General features: G+C 42.9%; 1 non-coding gene across 1 annotated transcript; it reads left to right on the forward strand.

Moving 5' to 3' along the window:
- Positions 1-11,339: 11,339 nt before the first annotated feature.
- trnai-uau lies at positions 11,340-11,433 on the forward strand. Its single transcript has 2 exons — positions 11,340-11,377; positions 11,398-11,433. It is a non-coding gene; the product is annotated as a tRNA-Ile (tRNA).
- The last annotated feature ends 11,852 nt before the right edge of the window (positions 11,434-23,285 follow it).

Consider the following 23,285-nt stretch of genomic DNA (forward strand, 5'->3'; position numbering starts at 1 on the left):
CATGCGCTCAGTCACCATATAGATAACCCTCAGTCGCACACAGACACACACTCTGATGCAGTCGTCCTTTATGGTCACTGTGTTTTAGGACCAAACACACCATCATGTCTCCGGCCTCTGAGATGCAGCAGCTGCAAACAAGTAACCTGGGACAGATTGGAAGGGTAGGAGGCTCTAGTAGTGTGTGTTTGTGTGTGTGTGTGTGTGTGTGTGTGTGTGTGTGTGTTACGGAGAGTCATCTTTACTGAGATTAGTAACCTTAAATAAGCCTAATTAGAGGGGTGTTGTGTCACTGCTGTTGAAAAGCGGTCTGCTCTCAGAGCCAATGACAGGCTAGTATCGGCCTGGGTGTCTCGAGGGCTCGTTATGATAGAGATGTGGCCGCTGTGTGTACGGCCCCTCGCTGTCATGTGGCCCCGGCGCAGGCTAACAAGGTATGTGTATATGTGTGGGTGGATGCGCCTGCGTGTGGTAGGGTTGTTGTGCACGAAGTTACAAACGCGAGTTTGGAAAGACTTTGCCGTCAGTGTCACGGGGCTAAATTTAGACATGAAAATCTATACAGTGTCTCTTCACCCTGGTCTCTGCATCAATGCACAACTTTAGATTAGGTTAAACTTTATTGTCATCACATGTAGTCAAGGTACATACAGAAAAAAAAGTACACAATTAACCACACAACAGGGAACAAGCTACAACTGTTGTATCCAGTAAGTGAATATAAATATAAATAAATATTTAACAATAATCATATATATAATAGATAAATAGGTTTGTATTTGCAGTACAGACATCAATAGACGCACACATACACCGATCAGCCACAACATTATGACCACTAACACGGTTAGTAAATAACATTTAAACCATCTTGTGACAATTCAGTGTTCTGCTGGGAAACTTTTGGACCTGGTATTCATTCATGTGGATGTTACTTAGACATGTAGCATCCACCTAGACCATAGGTCTTCAACAGGGGGTCCGTGACCCCTAGGGGGTTTGCAGGAGTACTGCAGCGGGGTCACAAAGTCTTTGGGTGATTAGACATTTTTCATACTTCTATGCACATTAACATGAATCCAACATATTTTAGCACTAGGCCGAGCTTAAAGTAATTCAATTCAATTCAGTTTTATTTTTAAAGCATCAAAAACAAAACAAATTCAATCTCGGGATGCTTTACAAAAGTCACAACTTAATCTCTCCATCAGTTTGGGGGTCCTTGGCCTGAAAAAGGTTGAAGACCTCTGACCTAGACCAGACCAGACACCCCCACCACACAGTAATGAAGATGCAGCCTGACACAGACACACACACACAAAAACAGCTTATAATAAAACAAAAGAAAATTGTTGGACCAACTTAGAAAAATTACTTCAGTTAATAATTTGAGTGCTTTGAAATCATCAGTTTACATTAATATACCTTAAATTTAAGGCACATCCACTTAGAAGTTTTTAATCTTTCACCTCATTTATTTGTAAAATACTGTTGCTTAACAACCTAATAGTGCGGTTTCAGGTAAGGTAGCTTTTACATTCATGAGGTGAGACCCTGAACAGGTCACGAGTCCATCGCAGGGCCGACACAGAGACAAACCAACACCTACGGTCAATTTAGAATCACCAATCCACATAACAAACATGTCTTAGGAGGTGGGAGGAAACCGGAGCACCCGGTACTCGAACGGAGAACGTGCAAACACCATCCAGAAAGGCCCGAGCCGGACTTGAACCCAGTGCAAAGTTCAATTTACATGCTCCATTCCACTACATGGTACATTACCATTTCTTGGCCCAAAGGAGAAATCGTAGTGTGTGTGAGTGTGTGAAGATAATGTTCAGTTTATTAATCTAATGACGGAGAAACTCCTTTAAACCAAATTAAATTATTTATTTACGACTTTCAGGACAAAAACTCACACACTTTGACTTGAATTGAGTCTCAACTGTTTTGGAGGCACAAGACAGTACACAGTATCAGGAGGGTCATAATGTTATGCTGGATCGGTGTATATTAATATAAAAATGCACACACATGCACTTGAAGAAAGAAATATTAAAAACAAGCAGTAACCTAATTTTCGCTCGTCCTCTTAACGTCAATAAGTCACGATGGTCACAATCATATAAGGTCTCGACAAAAAAGTAGCTAAAGTAGCTTTTTCGCTGCAGTCGGATCCACATTTATCACTTCCTCTGTAACAGGACATCACAGCCTGTGTGAGAAACTTGTTTCATATTCCTATACATCATAAATTCATCTGTAAAGTGTATTTTTTAATCCTATTTTTTTAAATTTTATTTTTTATTCCAGACTGTCTTTGAGCTCATCATCTGTTTGGCCCATTTTTTCTCCCCTGCTGCTTCCTCTCTGAAGTAAAAACATCAGGGAGAAAGTATGTACTTGTTTACAGTCGTTTACAGAATTTATTTCCTCCCTGGAAGCTAAACAGTTTGCAAGAGCCCTTCGGAAAACCTTCAAACCCGGCACAGTTTAGGAGTGACCAGCTCTGAGAGAGAGAGATACTGTAAACAACATGGAGCTGCAAACATCCCACAATGCAACATTCACAACGATCATATTCAGGCGCATTCAGTGTGATGCTCTCAGATGGAAAAATGTGCAGCCATATGTTCATACTTATTGGTAGATTTAACTAAACACTTTAAACCAAACACTTCTTAGACATGATAACATTTAGTCAACCAACAGCTGTTTGGATTATGAAATGTTTGGTGATCTGGAGCTCGGCCGTCACTGACAGTTATGCGACAAAGAGAGTGATAAGTAAAAGTCAGAAGTTGCAGGAGAGCGGCGGAGCAGTGATGGAATTCCCAGCTGATGTTTTGCAGGGCGCTCGGTGTGAGTGTGAGGTCACAGGGGGGAGGTAGGGGGGGGCGATGGGAGAGTCTGGCCCGGGTCAAGGGGCAAAACGTGGGGTAAAGGGAGTGATTTCAGTCAGTGCAGGGTGTCGTTTGATGTTTGATGATGTGTGTGCTTTTAGGGGAGGTGGGGGGGGGTCTGTGTGTGTGTGTGTGTGATTGGTGATTGTTCACTTACTTGCAAGTCGTTTCAGAGCCGGATGTTGTGTCTTTGTGTAACATAGAGAAAGAACAGGTACTTTCTGGGAACTCAGCTCAAGAGGAACGAAGGTCTGGAGTAAAGGTGGAGCCGAGCCCGAACAAGGGAAGGGACAAATAACGTGCTCTTTTAGAAATACTTAGTTCGCACAGTTTTCAAATTATTTGTATTCAATAACAAGACAAAGATCCTATCAACAATCTGTCTTTCCTCATGTGACCACTGTGAATATTTGTGCAGAGTTTGACCGGGAGATTATTCTTTTATGTTACATTGGTATTGAGACGTTAGCAGTCAGGTTCTCTCACATTAGCATTCACCCGTTAGCATTCGTTAGCTCGGTAATTCAAACTATTGTCTATTGGTAGATAGTAAATGGTCCTGCTTTTGTATAGCACAACCACTTTTCCAGCTATTGGTGCTCAAAGAGCTTTACAGTCACAGGTTCAGTGTCTTGCACAATCCATGGGATCGAACCGCTAACCTCTCTACCTACTGAGACACAGTCACCACTATTGTCTCCCACAAGCACCAAACCATCATCACAGTCATGTTCTGCCCCTTCAAGTCACCTCTGTTAGCTAAAACATCAACCAGCACTGCATATACATCCTCTACAGATCCATAATTATAATAATGGTTGATTAAATGGCTGATTAACACTTATTTCTACAGTTACATATCCTAAATAAGGAGTGTCATGTGACATTAACAACATAGCCTCCTCCTAGAAGAAGACAGGTGATGAGTCCAGTGGGTCGATGCAACAAACTAGCAGAGGTTCATCAAGTTTGTGGAAATACTCTTTGAAGATGAAGCCCAAACTACACGTCAGTCCTGAAATATAACTAAAGTACTACTGAAATGTATCTGGAAAGACATGCTAAGGCTAATGCTAGCTGACGAACTTCACCAAATGTCCTGTGGTAACAGAGAGACGAAGGCTGCACATCAACTATTTAATAAAGTTATTAGACCTTTAGCTGCAGTAAACGGAGAAGAACTATTAAATGCTATTGATGGTGCTGAGTGTCAGCCTGTTTTTATACAGGCTATACATACCTGCAGCTCAGTATGAAGCACATGAGCTGTATGTTCAGGTCAAAAATATAGATTCATTACTTCCTGGTGGGTTTTTATTAGTGACATCATCAGATAAGTTGCTGCTACTCCTAATTGACAATAATCAAGATGAGGCAGTGCAAGAGATCAAAACAACAAGATCCGGGCTTTCTCCAGATTTACTTAATCTTCTACTGCTATAGAAACACAAATCAAATGGTGCATTTACCTCTGGGATAGTTCCTGGTTATTTCTGACTGTGTGTTCCAGGTGTGAAGACCTGAGCTGCTGAGCTACTTCAACAAACCGCAAAACTGTTGCCAAGGAATAAGGTCGGAGGATCTGCGGATGATGGCAAATGGCGAGTCTGTAGCGCCGGAGGTCAGAGGAGGGGCCAACTAAGGCACTGGGGGATGTGCTGTAGCAACTCTTATCAGAGGCAACTTGTAAATGATTGGATTTACGGGCTACTTTGATGAGTCGATGATTCAGAGAGCCAGAAACGAAAACAGGCGTAAATGTTTTGGCTGATTGTTACATAAAGGAACATTCTAGGAGATACAGCTTACAATAGGGGGATACGCATGGGATGTGTGTGTGTTTGACTGCGTGTGCCGCTATCAGCAGGTCAGTGAGATAACCGCTGGCCTCCTGTCAGATCCGTCCAAGTAGCTGCCCCGTCTGCTAACCTGCAGGCCCCGCCCACCCTCTATCAACACCACAGCCATGAGTGTTGAGTCGTCAGGCATCTGGATAACATCAGGCACACACGCATGCACGATAACGCACACTCTCCAAAACCGCACCGCAGGGATTCCACTGATCATTCACTTTTTTCTTTTCCGTTTACCTCGGCCCAAATTTGACCTGGAACCTTCTGCCCGTTACCCGTGGCTCAGATATCGCATCCAAATTTGAATATAGATCAAGTCCTGTTCCAATTCCTTATCCTCTTCCACTGCTGTGCATGTTTCTAATTAGATCCTCTGCTCTTCCCCTGACGTCAGCGGGGGGGGGGGGGGGGGGGGGGGGGGGGGGCTGTCTCCCTCGGGTTACATTCAAACACACATTCGGACTCCTCCACCTGCAGCCCAGCGCAGGCCTGAATAGCTGGGCCATGGGACCGAGTGTCTCGCTCGCTGGCACCTCAACAGCGGCTACTGATCTGAATCTGTGATATGATCTTAAAAAAAGGGTTTCCACTAATAAAAACCCTGTCTGGCCATCAGATCTCGCCACGGTCGCCCTCCTCTCAGCCGCGATGTGTTTTTGATCAGATTCCGTCCTCTTCCTTGACGTCAGTGTGCCTGCTTTCCTGCACGGCCTGTTTATTTTCATACAGATCCCAGCGTGATGAGAGTTTGTATGACTGTGATACGGTACAAATGAGAGCCGGGGAGCTCCGCAGGCCTGAGGGGGGTGGAGGGGGAAGCAGAGGTTGAGAGGCCTCCAGATACCTGCTGTCAAATGTTTTCACGCTCAGCTCCTATGAAACAGATGCACAGGCAGGTCGCTGGCTGGAGGCGCTGATGCTTGCTCATGAGTTTTGTCTTTTTCCCTCGGTGCAGATCCGTTTCTTGATCCTCATTCATTTTCATCACGAGGGACAGAATAATATCAGCACATGTGAACTATTATACAGTAGAGCACAATCCCTGGAAAACATACTACTACACATGTCATATTTCTGTTCGTATTGTTTCTCCGGGAAAAGTGAATCACGTGCTATTCTTCTATTATACTTATTGGGATAATGATTATTCAGTTAGATGATTGCTAATACATTCCTGCACGCTCCAGAAATCACTAGCCAAATAAACAACTATGCAAGAACCATGGAATCCACTATTATTACATTTAGCAGATGCTGAATTCATGTTTTTGCAAATGTATGTGTGTGTGAGCTGCATCTAGACTTCTGGTTCTGGTATGTTTAAATAATGTAGTAAAAGTAATTTAAATGTTACTTAAATGTAAAGCTGATTTTGTTTTAACTTACTTATGAAATAATGTTTATTTTTTTATTTTTTTAATTAAAAGCAATGATTGACCCTTGGCAGAGACGTCACAATTATCAGCTAACGAGGAAAACGACGCCACGATGGACGACAGAAAGCGACAGATGGATCGGGAGATTCTAAAGCCAACAACAAAAACTAATACAATGTTGTGACAGATGAGAAGCTGTTCTGTTTTAAATTTAAGTGATGGCTGCCAGTAGTCAGAATAATGTCGTGTGAAGTGGGTCACCTCATAGGACGGCACAAAGAGATACTGTATTTGGAGAAGCTAGCGATAGCAGGGTTAGCTACCGACCTTCTACCAACAGACTAATCGTCCAGTCTCAGTCCTCATGATCTGTCCCACTATGTCACAAACGGAGTGTCCTCATACAGGTGCCGGACTAAAAGCGTAGAAAAGTCTGGGTGCTGATCAGTTCTTTTTAGCTAGCTACCAAATGCTAACGTCAGGGGGCTGCATCTCATAATGTAGAGTGACCAGACGTCCCCGATTTCTGGAACAGAAAGGTCATCCACAGCTTAAGCTGTTCCCAAAAATGTCCCAGATATTAGCGTTTTATGAATGAGAGAAAAAAATAGTTCCATGCAGACCATACATTTATTATGGTAGCTAGTTGTGCTGCTGTTACAGTTTTTGACTACTTTTGGTTTATATTTCATCTTACAAATGGTTGACATTGCTTTGTTTGGTATCATTCTTTTCAACACAACCTCACCTGTGTCATTTTACAATTTTGACAAACTGCATTTTTTTTTTGTTTTTTTTTTACTTAGAATGCAAATCTAAAGTGTAAATTTCAAGAGCTTTTGAACAAATTCAGCAAACACCAAAGGTATTCATAACTATTTCCATTAAAATGAAGGCAACAATCAGTAATAATATCTAAAAGTCTCTGGGTTCTGTCTCTTTGGCTGCATTCGCTCCATAGACTGAATATATCTTCACTTCTATAACTTTTCCCTCTTCCTTAGCAACCACTGACACATCATTCCCTGATTGGTCGTTTGGATGCATTTTCCCACCAATAGGAAAGAGGGTGTGGTCCTTGCAATATTAAGAAATTAGTGCAGTAAATTATTTCTATTAAGTCTAGTTTTGCTTGCCCTATAAAGACAATTTCAAAAACTGGTTTATAATTTGAAGTTAGCACATTCTGCAAAAGTTGAAACGGAGATTGAGTGACGCTGCGTCTTGTTGCTACGTCATCTTAAATTGGTCATGTGATCACTTCGACTCCACAGGATTAAATATGAATAAATATGTCAAAATAAATGACACCATTGTCCCAGTTACTTCATTTCATAAAGCTGTAAATGTCCCCAGATTTCAGTTCAGTACCTACACGGTTAGCATTATAGCTAAGCATTAGCCGTAACACATTATGTTATGGCTACATATCTAGATAATGCTTAACCAGTCCTGTGAGACCATAGATGTCTCTGAAGACCGTTGTACATGTAAATCAGTGCTAAATCTGCTTCACCAGACGTTCTTTCCTATCTTACACTGAATCCAGTGGTCTAATTACTGTGAATAAACGGCTTCGAGTTAGGCAGCCGTGTGTCACATATACAGCTTATTCTAATGGTGCTTCAGTAGTGGTGACTGCCACTTTAAACGTTTGACTGTAGGTACATACGAGATGCCAAATATCTGACTAAGCAGGGCCAAAACATGACCCACTCGTTGGAGCACACCACACTCACTGAGCCACTGTCTGGATTTTATTAGCATAAAAACAGCGTCACTTCCCTCACGGGTTTACATAGAACCTCACTTTTCATTTTCATTTACTGTATATATCCTGTATAGTGCCTCTGTTTGTCTGTATCAACACGGCTGAGAATCCTTTGCTGTGATTGTGACGTCACATTCAACAAGTAGCCTAAAACAAATGCAGATGATTATTAGTTCAGCAACCAAATTTCATTGTAACCCTCTGCTATGAGTGCAGAAAATCTTCGTTCATGTTATAGAGCTTGGGAGATGTAAATGGTTAAGGACACTGCAAGAGTTTGAACGTGCTGGACCTTGAATAAATAATAAAAATGTGCTTCATGTACTTTCAAGATATTTCCACAAATGATTTTAGTCCTTGTAATGTAAATATCTAAAATACATGCATAAATACTGGATAGCTGCCCTCACACGTGGGACAAAATCAACCCTATGTTCTTTGGAATAGAGAGGTGATGTTTGGATTGTCTCTTCTTCTGGAAAAAATGAGGTATACGGAGCACGGGTTGTTGGATAAATATGACAGAACGTGGTCACACTTCATTACTCATGTCAAGAGGCGGCCTTTTGCCTGACTCCCTGTTTTTATTTATTAATTAATTTATTTTTCTTCCTCTTTGAATGCCATCCTCGTCTCCTCAATCCACATGTTCTGACCGTCGGAACGTTTTTCCCATGCCAGAAGTCCAGGATGTTGGTTTCGTCACCAACACAGACTGGTTTGAGTCTGTAGTCGTATTTATGCATATTTGTTTTCTTCGTTGGTGTTTTGGTGTTTTAATGTGGAAAAATTATAAATAAAGTCGTAAAATATGTGCTTAGTTTATTATGTGACACAAATAAAAACCCTTGCATGGGGGAATTTTGGGTTATTGCTGCGTGAAGACATGACTAAAACACTTCAGTAAACGGTCATAAAAAAATCCTGCAGCCATTGTGCAACAATGTGAGCCCATTGATGCAGCTCGCTGCACTGTTTTCAGTCCAAATCAGTAAGAAAACTCTGCAGCCTGCAGGTATGTTCCACAAACCTACAGGATACAACTACACTCAGAGGCAGTGGAATTTAAATAGATTTTACCCACAGCTCCTGGGCACAAATTCAGTTCAATTCACCAATGAACCCATATGTGAGCAGAACATGCAAATGCCAGGACAATTTGTACATATTCCCAACCAGTGAGTGTAAACAGAGCAGAGTATTTTAAGACAACAATTTCCTGTTGCCTACTGCACATGTGAAGCTTCCAATGGCGTCTCGATACAAGTGGTGAGAATCTATTTAGACGATAAAATGCTGTTGTAATAAAATCGAACTGAAGCAGCAGCATCTGAAGCTATAAAAAGCAGTAATGATGGGATACTAGACTGGATGTAGCTGTTAAAAAAAACAAAAAAAACAAAAAAACACTATGTTCACAATGTAATTCTAAAATTAAATTCACCAGCATGGTTAGCTGAAGCACACTGGGGCCAGTCAGAGAGCAGCCTGAGGTCAACGTCTTGACGAACAAGACGATGGACAAAAAACTCTTTTACATTATATTTATCACAAAGAAATGGACCAAATACAAAGAAAACAAACGTTTGAGTAAGATTTGCAGCGTGCATGGACTGTATAAAAAGTGATCGCTACGACAGCTACACCAAAGCGAGGCCAAAGCATTATTTGTAGTTTAATTTTACTTTACATTTGTAGATACACTACAGGGAGGGTTTTTTTTTTTTAATGTTTTCTATCTTCAATGTACAAATAAACAACTCAAATTAAAGCAAGTAGAGCTCCCCCTGGTGGCTGGAGGCTGCAGTATAAGTCATAAGCTCCACCTCCTCCATGTTAGTGGATGGGATTTGGTCCAAATTAAAAATAATTAATTTAATTATTTATTTGTTTCTGTCATTTAAGCTAGTTAAGATAATGGTGGTTGACATTTTTCTGAGAAGTTTTCGATAATTTATTATTGTTTAATTATTTGACGCTATAAAACAGGACATGACATCATGACCATTAAGAGTTGCCATGACAACTGCTCTGTGAAGCAGTCCCTTAAAGCCATAAGCGCAGGGATGAATAAATATTCATTCATTTCTTTACATGTGACTGGCTGTGGTTGAGCAACTTGCAAAATGATGCTAGCGTCAGTTTCACCAAGGAAGCAGAGATGCGTCATCCATTTTTTACTACAGACTACAGTCAGTTCCGGCCCAGTAGGAAATTCACACGGTGTGATGTGTATTTTTTTATTCGTGTGTCCTTCAATGTGCCAATTAGCCTATGGATTTAAGATTTTTATCTGCGTGAAAACTTGCCCAGTCATGTTGAGGGAGCAAGAGCAGACAGATGGGTGGCTGCAGGATTATTGAGCGCACGTGGAAAAATTTCCGAAGCGCCTCTGTTTGCTTCACTTACATGAAGCTCTTGTAAACACATTGCACAATGTTGCTGTTGTCATCAGTTGCATTATGCAAACCATAGCTCTCTGCTATGTGAGCATTGCTGATCACTTACCAGACAGTACAGCCACAGCTTTGACTAAACAAATTAGACTGACTACCTTGACGTAGCCTCTATAAACCCCCACACACAGACAGGCTTGGTTGTCTCTTTCTCTTAATGCCAGGACCCTCGTCCCCTAAAGGCACAATGAGTCAATCCGACACAGGCTTTAAGGTGATTGATGACTTCAACCAGGGCCAGGCTGCGACCACAGTCACACAAACACACATTACTCACCACAAAGATAAGCAAATGGTTTGCAAGCTGCCAGCGGCCCTAAGTGCTCTACAAACACAGGTAAAGCTGGTAACACTGGCCTCGTTTCAAAGGGGCTCTGAACTGAAACTGGCTGGTTTACCACATGGACAAAAAACCCCAACAAAACTACAATTAAAAATAAAATAAAAACTGAAAAGGGGCAATATGCTGGTCTGCTTTCATCTCATGATCTGGTAGCACGAGGTCAGGTTAAATCGCTTGATCCGATTTTTTTGGGATGCCCAGGGCGATGACGTTTGCTCCGATGACAAGTAAGGCTTCACGCTTCATGAGAAAGTTTCTCGGCGCACTGCAAGAAAGATGCGCCTGAGTCGTTGCGCTCGTGCATTTGGTGAAGATTAGTAGGTGGAAAGGTCAGCGTGTGCTCGGGTCTGACGCAAACAGTTTGACAGTACAATACAGGTAGTGTATGAGCGAGTGAAAGGGATGCAGGCAGGATTAACGCATCATATGAGAGAACCAGTTTGGTGCACCTAACAAAAATAACAACCAGTGACTGATGATGATGATGATGCAGTGACTCTCTGTCATGGGACTGGGTTTGCAGGGAGGTTACACGGGCAGATGTTAACAGGTAACCAGGTGGAAATAATCTGAAAATGACAAGGATGGAAATGTCTTTCGCAACTGAATAATTCCAACTCATGACGGGATACAAGCTCCAGTGGCGCAATCGGTCAGCGCGCGGTACTTATAAGACAGTGACCAGCAGAGCAATGCCGAGGTTGTGAGTTCGAGCCTCACCTGGAGCAGAACTTTTGAAAAGTGGATCATTAGAACCCTCCTCCCCAACCTGCAGAACGAAACGTTGCAGGTTAAGGGCCAAGAAGATCATGCATACTCTCTGAAGAAGAGTTTTTAACCCCAATGAGCCTTAAATGGACTTAAGCATTACTGCACAATACTGCACTCAAAATATTGTAAATGCATATATATATATATATATATATGGGCTTTTTCTGCTACTGGCTGCAGGTACATTTCACTGTGCATGTGACAAATAAAACCTGACTTCAAACATGAACTTTCTACACAAAGCAGTGACTGTTTGGTGCATGTTTGAGATATGTATCAGGGAAGAGGAAGTGGGTCATGCTGTAATTTAAAAAAAGTTTCTCTGGGTATTTTGATGCTTTTTTTTGCCTTGACCCCGGGTCACCGTGGGACTCCAACACGATATGCGGAACCTCCCACTTTTTTTTTTAAATGATATGAGTCCACCATGGCAGCACACGGCTCGTAAATCACATGGGATCTGGGTCTGAGTCATCCAGGAAAAAAAAATAATAAAAAACCTGGCAAAAAAAAAAAAAAGCAACTCAACATCATCTGCCCCACAGATATCCGATAAAGGCTGTTTGCAATCTCTGTCCTTCGTAAAGACGATGAATTTACGCCTCTCTACAGCAGAACAAAATCCTCAACAAATGGAGGATTCATTGCAAAGTTGTTGCGTTTGATTTTCTAGGTGGATCTAATAAAGGATGGTTGCATACGTTTTTAGTGGAGCACACTGCCGAACGCTCAGGGCGCCGCAACGCTCCATCATCTCCATTCTTTTCTTGTGCAACAGTCCACGTCAGGCAGATGAAAGAAGGCGTCGATGGTGCAGCCCTGGCTTCAGCACTCCCCCCCCCCACACACCCTCCATCCATCACAATCAACGCCAGGAGTTGGCCCAATTAGGCCCCCGGAACACTCAGGGCCACGGCTTGATTGTTAACACTGTGAAAACACTGAGAGAGAGGAGTTGGGGGGGGTCTGTATGTCGGGCGATGATGGCATGCTGAAAGCTTAGTGGGGAGTTTGGGGAGAGGCGGGGGGCGCGGGTGGAGTGGGGGAGAAGGTGAGGAAGGTCAGATAGCTCCCGGCCCCATTTCCTCTTTAATGGCCTCCAAGTAAGGGAATATGAGGGAATATGTTGCCCCCGTAAAGCAGGTGACCCGCAGGAAAGGATGGGGGCCCTCCTCCAACCCCCCTCCCTTGACTTGGACAGTATTCTCACTCACAGGCTCATGTGCACTCAGTGCGGCGAAAGATTTAAATTAATGGCCATGCACATGCAAAACTACACAGATTATGAGCAAAAGCACAAAAGGACAGTTTGTTCTTGAGCATAATGATGAATGGAAAGTTCGCAGAAACGTGCAGCGTCATTTGCATGCAACTCTTCGACCAGACCACATCTGCGCAGAATACAGTCAAACCTCTACTCTTTCCTAAGGGTCATCCTGTCCGTCACACCCCCATCACTTCCTGTCTTTCTTTCGTGTGACTAAGTAACTGCGTGCTTCAAGCAGTGACTTAGAAAATGACTTTAATGGGAAACACACCAGGTGAAAATACACTGGAAGTGTCCTTTATGTAGGAAACTATTTTGTTGACCCAAAATATGATGAATCCATTCAACCAAACACTTTTTGATCAAGAGTTGTAACTTTACTCCCAAATGTAGCAGCTTGAGAGGCGTAAAACTACACTTTTTACATGTAATGTGCTGATTGCAGCCAGCAAAAAAATAGCCAGGCAATATTTATGTAACATATAACAAAACTAAAGTAGTAAAATAAAGCAGAATTAGTGAGCTCCAGAGGTGAAGTCTGTTGATTGGACAAGCTAAGCAATCAGTTTGTTTCATACAGTTTAGTATTGTAAGTCTTTACATTCACTATATAGAGGGTATGTCAAGTGGGATGGGGGTTGAGGTGAGGACCCAGATGCAGGACCATTGATGATGCAGGGATCTCCAAAACAAAAAGGTATTTAATAATTAACAGAAAGCGCTGCGCACAGCAGGAAAACCAAAAATACAAAAGAATCATTGAACATGGCAAGGCAACATGGAACAAGACATGGAACAAGACGTGGAACAAGACGTGGAACAAGACGTGGAACAAGACGTGGAGCGGTCAAACTAACATTAATGACAAGGAACAAAGGGAAAGGCAGAGCTATAAATACACACGAGGGCTGAGACATGACAAGACACAGGTGAGACACATGAGGACAATCAACACAGGTGAGACCAATGAACAATCAAGGGACAAAGAGGCACAAGACAGGAAATAAAAACAGAAAACACAACATGACACAGACATGGAACCTCGACAGAGTATGCATTGAAAATCACTGCAGCAAAAACACAGTGAAATGTAGCAGTAAATACAGAGAGACCAGAAAACTGTGGATTATCAGATCAAATTAAGGACGATTGGACTCAACAATGATCCAATCGAACAAGTATGGATTTGGAAAAGTGCATTAGCCTCAGTTTCAGTTAGTTTTAGGTCATTTTAGTTCTGATAAATGTAGCTAAATAAAAGATGCTAACGCTAAGAGCTTTGCTGTTTCTTTGTAATCTGTAAAAATATCTCTCTGACTGCTTTCAAATCTGTTGGTACACTCGATCGCACAACATCTCTTTAATTTTTTACAATTTATTAAAGCCTATGATTCAAGCTAATGCTGCTAATCTCCATGTTCAACAGTCACTTTTTACCACTGGGTGGACGTAACCATGGAGACTTCACCAGCTGTGACATCACGTACATACCCTGTATATGCACCAATCCAATGTTATCTGATCATTTAATCATTACACCAGATTTTTTTCTCACATTATTAAACACGTTACATCCGATACCACCTCGTTGACTCTTCCGTCTAAATGAGTCTTAACGTTTTCAAGCAAACATCAACATTAACATCAGTGACTCAACACGCCGGCCTGACTGGAAACAGACCGGACTCACTTGAGAACAGCTGCTGCTCTGATACAGAGTACAACCTCTCATCAGTACTCCCCCCCACCACCCCCCCACTCATTGCAGACGCTGCCAAGAACTGCAGCCAAAAGCTAGAACTCCAATCACTGTCAGAAATTCAAATCTACAACCCACCCAGCCACCCTTTCTCCCATCTGAAAACAAATTAGCCCGAGAAATCACGTGTAATCTCAAAGCCATTTCTCTTTTTCAGCCGCTGTGCTGTGTGTTCCCGTGGATTCTGATGAAATGATGTGTGTGAGCTGGGATTCACTGCTCTCTGGTTAACTCATTGACTGAGTTAGGGGCTGTTTTGAAATGTTATTCTCTGGCGTCCTTGCTTTATGTGCCAAGCTCTAAGCAAAACCTGCTGTTCTTACCATTTCTGGTAATATAATCTCACTTCATTTGGTTTAATAAGTGAAACCAACTGGGCTCGGCCTCTCTCTCGCTCCTTTTTTTTATTTTTTTTAGTGGGGTGGGTGGGAGCTGGCATGTAGTGTACCCAGCTTTATTTTTCTTTTACAAAAAAAAAAAAAGCTTTTATACATCATGCACTGTGTGTGCAGGCCTGTTTGGTGCTTATATGTTAAAGGAAAGGGTTGCTCTGATAGATCATGAGGTTGAGTGTGTGCAGCTTGAACAGAGGCTACAGTGCTCGTCCATTCTCTCATATGACTGTATCACTGTAGAGCAATGCGGAGGTTGTGACTTTGGGCCTCACTCGGAGCAGGGTTTTATTGGGGATCTGTGCTGTGGTGGTTATAGAACCAGGGGCAACATTCCACCCCCCATGGCCGAAGAGTCCTGTACAAGCACCTAAACCGTTCCCTGATGCTTCCCACTGATCTAAGTGTACCTCACTGCACTTCTACTGTCTGAAGATATAAGTCAAATGCAATAAACTATACAAACACAGACCACCTTCCTGATGTTGTGTAGGTCTCTCTTTGTGCCCCTAAAACAGATGTGACTCATCAGAGAATGGACACGGGTCTTCTGAGGGGGTCCTGTGGAGTCTGGAAACAGGATGTTGTTAGTGGGGGGTCTTAAAGGGGAGGGGCCTCTGTGGATCATCCCACAAAATACTTGATCAGTTTGGGATCTAGTGAATTTAGAGGCCAGGGAACTAAATTTAAAACATCTTTGTGCATTTTGTTTTTCTATATGTGCAGTATCATTGCTATGATTGTGGGGGTGTCTGGTCTGGTCTAGGTGGGTGCTTCATGTCTAAATCCACATGAATGCTTCTAGCAGAAGATGGTCAACGTTATTCTCCTGTCAGTGGTCAAAATGCAGCGGGCTGATCCGCGCATATAGGCACATGGGCATATCCCACGACACATGTGTGGTCCAGCTGTGGTTATAAAGCAATAAATACTGAGACGCGCCCATTGTGTTGCAGCAGTGCCGGACGTGGAAGGAGAGGCTGGCTGGCTTGAGAGAACCTGTCTGGTGGAGGGAGGGAGGGAGGGAGGGGATGGATGTGCTGGTGCAGTTAATGCCCCCATCCTCTAAACACAATGCGGCGTAACCAGCCCCGGCCCTTCCCACATCCGCAGACAGCCGTGTCCGACGGGCCTGACAACAACAATAAAGGTGTGGAATTGCGATTGTGAGGGGGGGTATTTTTCTACGAGTTCGCACTGTCTATGCATGTTTGTGTGTGTGTGAGAAAGCCCATGTGTGTGTCCATGCATGTGATTTAATGTTTCGGGGAGAGGACACTCGTGTGATTGTGCAGCAGCGTTCACCGTCACGAACATGCATACAATCAAACCACATGTACAGGTCTGTTTGGCTCGCTGCCATGGCAGTTATGGGGAAACCCCCGTGACCCACGGAGCCCACACATACGCACACACACACGTACACATACGCACATACGCACATGGTACACTGTGGCGGAGGAAGGGCGAAGACTGGCACGTCACGCTGAGGTGTTAAAGGGAATAATGATTTGCGATTAGACCATGAGGAGGGAGTTTCCTGGGAGACTCTCTTGGTTTTAGCTTCATGCTCCGCTACGTGTGTGTGTGTGTGGGTTCATGAATTCCTTCACATTCCTGGGGATCAGTGTCACGAAGGTAGACTGTAATGCATCGGCCACTCGTCTTTGCACAGAAACATGGTTAAGGCATCGCGAACCGTATAAGTGCAGCTGCATAATGGAGCAAATGATGGTTCTGGGGTGGTGGGGGTGGGGGTTTTCTTTTCTTCCCTTCGCGCCAGTAAAGAAGTGAATGGCACAGTAATCATCGGTTTTGGATCGGGATGAATGAATAGCAGCAATTTGAGGCCGATTTTATGGTGGTAGAACATCCATCCTCGGGCTGATTTTCCGTCAGGTAGAGAGGGCTGGGTGAGCACTCTGAAAGGGGGAAATCCACCCTATAAAAGAAGAATTTGCGTGCTACTGTGACACCTACAAAATATCTATAGGCTACGGTTCAATCCAGATGTGCAAGAACCTTCTACAAAACAGCTCCGTTCATATGGATGCATGTTTACGGGAAAATATTGTAAAAACAGACTGGGTGACATTTATCGTCTTATGTGCAGCATTTCAAACAACAACCAGATGGATAAAAGTTCAGCTTTTTAATCTCGTATATAATGTGAACACTACTTCTGGTGCAGATAAGATGGCGCTGTCCCTCAGGTGGTTCTTCTGTTCTTCTGTGACCAGCTTTTGTGCATGTTTTTGTTCTGGGATCATACGCCGGTGCACCATTTGTGGAGCATGCACACGTGTTGTCTAGTTAAAGTCCGATTAGGCTATATACATGCTGAACAAAATTGATTTCCATTCACCTTATCTGTGTGTCTTAATCAGATAAGGATAACTTAGATTTTAGTCGGAGTAACATTAAAGTGTTAAAGGCGATAATTCGTTTTTTTCACGTGCATGTAAACGTACTGCTTGTTGTGGCAGTTAAAGATTGTGTTTCCGTGTTCCTGATGACAGTGAATGCACCATGCGCTGCAAGACTTTGTCCTTTTTTACAGATTCTTTTTGCACAATAATCTGCTTTTTTGCACTAATTACCTCAATGTCCACTGTCACTATTCTAGCAATTATATTATATTCCAATTTTTTTTAACATTTTTTAAATTCCCTGTTGACACTGTACATACTGACTGTCAGAGGGCTGTATTTTCTTGTGTATTTTGTACATTATTTTCAAATTTGATACAGCATTTTATTGTTTTTTGTATATATTTCATACCTAATTGGTACTAGCTACTGTGACAAGATAATTTCCCATATGTGTGTCTTATATGTGAAGAGTTTTTCCATGCTAAGGCTGTTTTTAGGCCGAGAGTAGCGTTCAGGTTTCAATAAACCTGCAGAATTTGAGTGAGACGCTGCGATATACATTCACCTACAGTCCACAAGTGTTAAATCACTCTTCTTTGTAAATCGACATCCTCGTGTTTTACACATGTGGAGCCAGGTTTAACCAGTTTCATTCATATCTGGCTCGAAATTCATATTTTCCAGTTGCTGGAAACGATCAAGTCTCCTTCAATTTCATGCTTGCGTGCTTCTTTTTAAATTCATATTCAAGAAAAGACAGTTTCCAAGAAAAGCAGCAACAATTCTTGAAGAAATCTTTGAGGGCCATATATTCTCCTCATCGCATAACTCAATAGGAAATCCTATATTAGAAGAGAAGATTTCATTTGGATCAATTATGGCGCTGATGTCAGTATTAACGCTGGGGCTAACTCTTGTAACCTAGTTTGTGTCCGAGGGGGAGAGAACAGTGGGGTGGGAGGGAAGGGAGGGGGGGGGGCTTTGAGAGAAGAGTCAGACCAGTGTAGAGGTTCTTTGTCTGACATGGACTACAGGAGATCCGAGGCCTGGCCTGGTTCTGGGATCTGGAAGTCGGCCAGGGCTTCAGAGGGAGCCAAGTAAGCGGAGTGGCCATTCGGTCCCATACGGACACAATGAAGCCTTTATCTGGGGGCGCAGGGCTGAGGTGGCCCGGGACTCGTACTGGGGTCAGACTGCAGAAGGGAGCCTGACACACATGGACAGAGAACACATTCGTACCCAGAGAGACACAGAGAGACACAGAGAGACATGATCGGTGCTGCTTCCAAAACCGTCTCCTCTACATTTTCCCTGTTTGCGTTCATGCAAACGTACAGCATTTAAGGCCACGCATCCGTGCATGTGCACCGACCGTAACATATGTAAAACATTACACAGCATAACCCTTTCCACCGTTATGTAATAGAGATTTATCTGTATGGGAAAATCACACACATGAACCTCAAAGATCGTCTCCTCCCCCTCTAATACGCTGGCTTCCAACCTTCATCCGCAGCAGCTTGTAAATGGGGGGGTGAGGTCTGGCCCGGGTTAAGCACTCCCAGCCCCCCTGGCCGGTTAATGAAGCTTAATTAGCTTGATTAAAGCCTAATTGGGAACTGGGGGTAAAAGGAGAGCGGCCCTCGTAAAGATGACCTTTCACCTTTGAGCTTTAGCCCCTTTTTCCTTTAGATCAGAGCAACCTGAGCAAAGGCACTAAAGGAGCCAGAAGGCTGAGTATGTCTGTAGGTGTGTGTCCAAGTGTGTGTTTTGTAGGTGGACAAACAGTGGCCGTGTCCTGTCGACGCAGAGCTGCTTTAACTCGAAGATAAAGCCCAGACACACACACACACACACACACACATTTACACCCGCGCATTATATATTTTTTTCATAGCAGAATGTGTAAAGTTCATCCTGTCAAAGTGTTTCCATGTGTTGATAAAACAGCACACAGTGCAATCACTACTTTTCAGCGTTCAAAACCGCAAAACATAAAAGCTTGGCTCACAAAGCGCTTTGAAGGCTGACACCTTTTATTGTGTCCCGGGCCATCTACATTTGGATAGTTTTGACACACTACATTACACACATTCAGAGTTTCTCCCACGTTCCCATTCTTGGCAAAGCAAACATCTCAAATTGCATGAGACATAAGACTTAAACTGGGGAGATGATTCCATTTGGAAAATTGCACCATTGCATGAGGAAATAATAATAATAATAAATGGGTAAAAGTGTGCGTGGGGATACGGATAGTTGTTTTATCTAAATGCAATAAACTGTTAAATTGTTCTAAAACATGCACTGGGGTGAATTACTCTGCTGTATCTGTGTTAAAGCTGAAGTAGTGCTAGTTATGTTGTTTTTGTTTGAAACTCCTCCACGAATGTGCTCTTTGTAGCTGTGCCATCGGAACAATAGTCCTTCTATTTGTTCAACTAATCCACTTGATTTCAAAATGTTTTCTTTTCAGCTGCAGTGCAACACAATCGGAAGTCGTTCCTACTCACGGCCATTAAATCATACAACTGCCCTCCTTTTGTTAACAATAGGTGCAATACTGAGCGATTAGCCACAACATTAAAACCACAGATAGGAGAAGTGGATAACATCGATCATCTTGTGACAACTCAATGTTCTGCTGGGAAACTTTTTAGATCTGGCATTTTGTGTGAGTGTTACTTACTTAGGTTTCAGTCGCCATTTTTGAAAGTGAAGCAGGAAGTAGAAACAAAAATAAACCCGACTGGTACACAAAACACATGCGTAGGTTACGCCATCTAGGTAAGTAACTACAAAAGAGCCTCTAGACATGTAGCACCCACCTAGACCGGTCCTGGCACCCCCATCCCATAGTAATCAGTATGTTTACATGCATGTGAAAAAACAATTATCGCCTTAATCCGACTTTAACTGGACAACTTGAGTGTATTTAAATGCAATTAATACACCCAGATAATGTGACTGGAAATTGATTTTATCTGCCCTGTATATGCCCTAATTGGACTTTAACTGGACAACGTGTGTGCGCATGCTTAGCAACTGCTGCACTGACCTTTGACCTCGGAACAAAAGCAGAGTCGGTAGAAGAACCACCTGATTGATAGCGCCATCTTATCTGCACCAGAAGTAGTGCACACATTACGTACGAGATTAAAAAAGCTGAACTATTATCCATCTGGTTTGAAATGCCGGTATGATGCATTAACATCTCCGGTTCTTTATTATATGACATATTAGGTCAACCGGAAAGGGGGCCGTATTAACCGGCTGACAAGACACATATTGCCACCTAGCGTGGAGGAGGACGAGGACTTGTTCCCGTCAGTTATTCGATTTTCTCCATTGCATCTAAACTGGGACAAGGACCACATTTAGAAAGTCAGATTTGGTGCTTGGCTCCATTAAACTGTGCATGCAAAAGCACTGATTTCACACAGCCTGAAACACACACAAAAACACTTTTGGAACAACTCAAAAAATATGAAGAAAAGCACAAGATGTTGACCTGGTCCCTCCCAAAAGACCAACACTAAGGACACAACAGGACATACTCAGGAGGACCGTGTCCATTCTCTGATGAGACACAACTGTCTTGGCGGCACAATGGAGACCTACACAATATTAGGAAGGTGGTCTGGTCTTAATGTTATGCCTGATTGGTGCATTCTTTGGTAGTGATGTACACTTTTGTCTCATAACAATGAATCCTCTGGCACAAGAACTTCCTTTGGGGATTAATAAAGTTCTTTCTCATCCTTATCTTTGTCACTAGATGTCGATAAAACTGAGATGATGGTGTTTGGTGTTTTTGACACTCAAAGAAAAAAAACAAGACTAATACAGACGTGTTAGTGTTTCTGCATTAAACAAAGACGTAAAGAAACATGTGTGAAATAGGTCTGAGGTCAGATTGGCCTGGAGGTGACCTGTGATGTGACAGTTGAACCACTCCACCTGGTGTGTGTCTCTGTGTGTGTGTGTGTGTGTGTGTGTGTGTGGTGTGTACTTTATAGCCTGTGAAATGAAGATGGGGGTAAGGTGATGCAGCGGGGAGGCAACCGGGTCACGAGATAATCGACCTTCAATCAAATCCACCCGCCGGCTCACACACACACACACACATAGACACACATAGACACACAAACACAAACACACGCTGCCTCTCCTGGGCCTGAGATAACCGAGTCGAGGGCCCGGGGGTCGGGGGTCAGGGCCCCGGCTCATAGGGAACACATGGAAGGGATAAAGAGGCTCTGGATTCCATAAAGCATGCGCAGGCGGCTGACTTATTTATGGCCGCACGGAAAACATCACAGCCCAATTCCCTCCCCTCGTGTCCAGTCCACTCCCCCCAGTGATGGAAAGATGAATATGGTGAGAAGGAGATAGAGACGGAGAGAAAAAGAGCTCTAAAAGCCGCTCTGCTTCTCCCCGGATCGCTTGTCCAAACGACTTTGTCTCAACAGTTCTCTAAGGGGGTCTAAAAAAAATTTTTTTTTAAAACAGTCAAACAGTGTCAGCCACAAACTCAGCAAGTTAAAAAAAAAAAAAAAAGCCATGAGAGAGTGCTCACTAAAACAGCGGGGTATTGTGACAAGCAGCAGTTTTGATTTAAACCACGGAAACTAATGGCACAGTGCTAGCTGAAAGGCACATGGCTGGTTTGGTGTTTGGTACACATTAAAAGTCACATGGACCGGCTCTCGAATACACATCGTTACCCTCAAACGTCGTACGCTCGTTAGGCATCTGTCTCCGTTTGATGCGTTTTCACATGGGCCCGTGATCCTGCTTCCACCGACGAGCTCTGAGCTACAAGTTGTCTCTGCAGTCACGCTTCTATAACAACTCCTCCAACTTTGTTCCAGCAGCAGAGCTTTTATTTTTTCTTTCTTTCTTTCTTCTAGCTGGTAGCCTTTCCACGACAGTTTCATATGCGCACGTAGGGAGCAATTTGTGTTTCCATATGTTGCTCAAGGGGACTTCGCTTTCTTCGACATGTGGACGAGATCAGGAAATTTAATATTGAACTTGCAGCTCAACCACTTACTTGGCCCAGAACAGAGGCCCCGGTTAAAATTCAATTGCCGTGTTTTGAATAGAATTATACATTGTTTAAAAGCAACGTTTTACAACACAAGAACCACGGCAACGGTTATGTAGTAATACGATAGCGTGTTCGGGAATTTTCTATTCTCTCCATACGAGTCCAACAAACTTAATGCTTCCTGAATGCAGCTTATTGGTATTTAAATGGCTCTTTACATTGTCTCTCATTCACCCGTTCAAACATAAAAGGCACCGAGAGACGTTTTAGATTCATTGTCTCTCCCGTTGGCTTATGGACGGTGGGTGGGGGGGCCTGGTTTAAACCACCAGCCCTGACGTGAGCGGGCGCTCGGGTTTGTTTATCGCTACTGATGTTCTGAATTGATTCGATTCAATGTCGACTCGTTTTAGTTTCAAAAGCATTTTACTTAAAAATCGAAAACCAATGTTGGTTTGGTGGTCAGCACTGATGCCTCACAGCAACAAGGTTCTCAGTTCAAATCCAGTTTGCGTGTTCTCCCTGTGACTGTGTGGGTTCTCTCCAAAGACGCGTTCCTTAGGTTCACTGGATATCAGCTCTACAGTGATACTGGAAGTTTTGGTATCGATCCGATACCGAGTAAATACAGGGTTAGACGTCATGATCATCGAATACTTTCATAAATTTCCCTTTAGTTAGTTGATTATGATAAAATACAATAGGAACATTGTAACAAAAATACATTCAGTTGAGTAAAATAAGTAAACAAAAGCAGCAATGTAACAATAAACATAAAAATTTGTGTTTATGTAACTTTTTAAAATAAAATCTACTAAGAATCTGAAAACCAGTCACACTGGTGATTTGACTAAAGTTGGGGTTTTCAGTGGAGCTTTGCCAGGACACAGTCCCACGTCTATACCTGTCCTATGTTAATCCCTTCATGTTAATTGCATGGACATTTATACGTGATGTGAATGAACT

This window comes from Mugil cephalus, chromosome 13 (assembly GCF_022458985.1).
Source record: "Mugil cephalus isolate CIBA_MC_2020 chromosome 13, CIBA_Mcephalus_1.1, whole genome shotgun sequence".
NCBI classification, from domain to species: domain Eukaryota; kingdom Metazoa; phylum Chordata; class Actinopteri; order Mugiliformes; family Mugilidae; genus Mugil; species Mugil cephalus.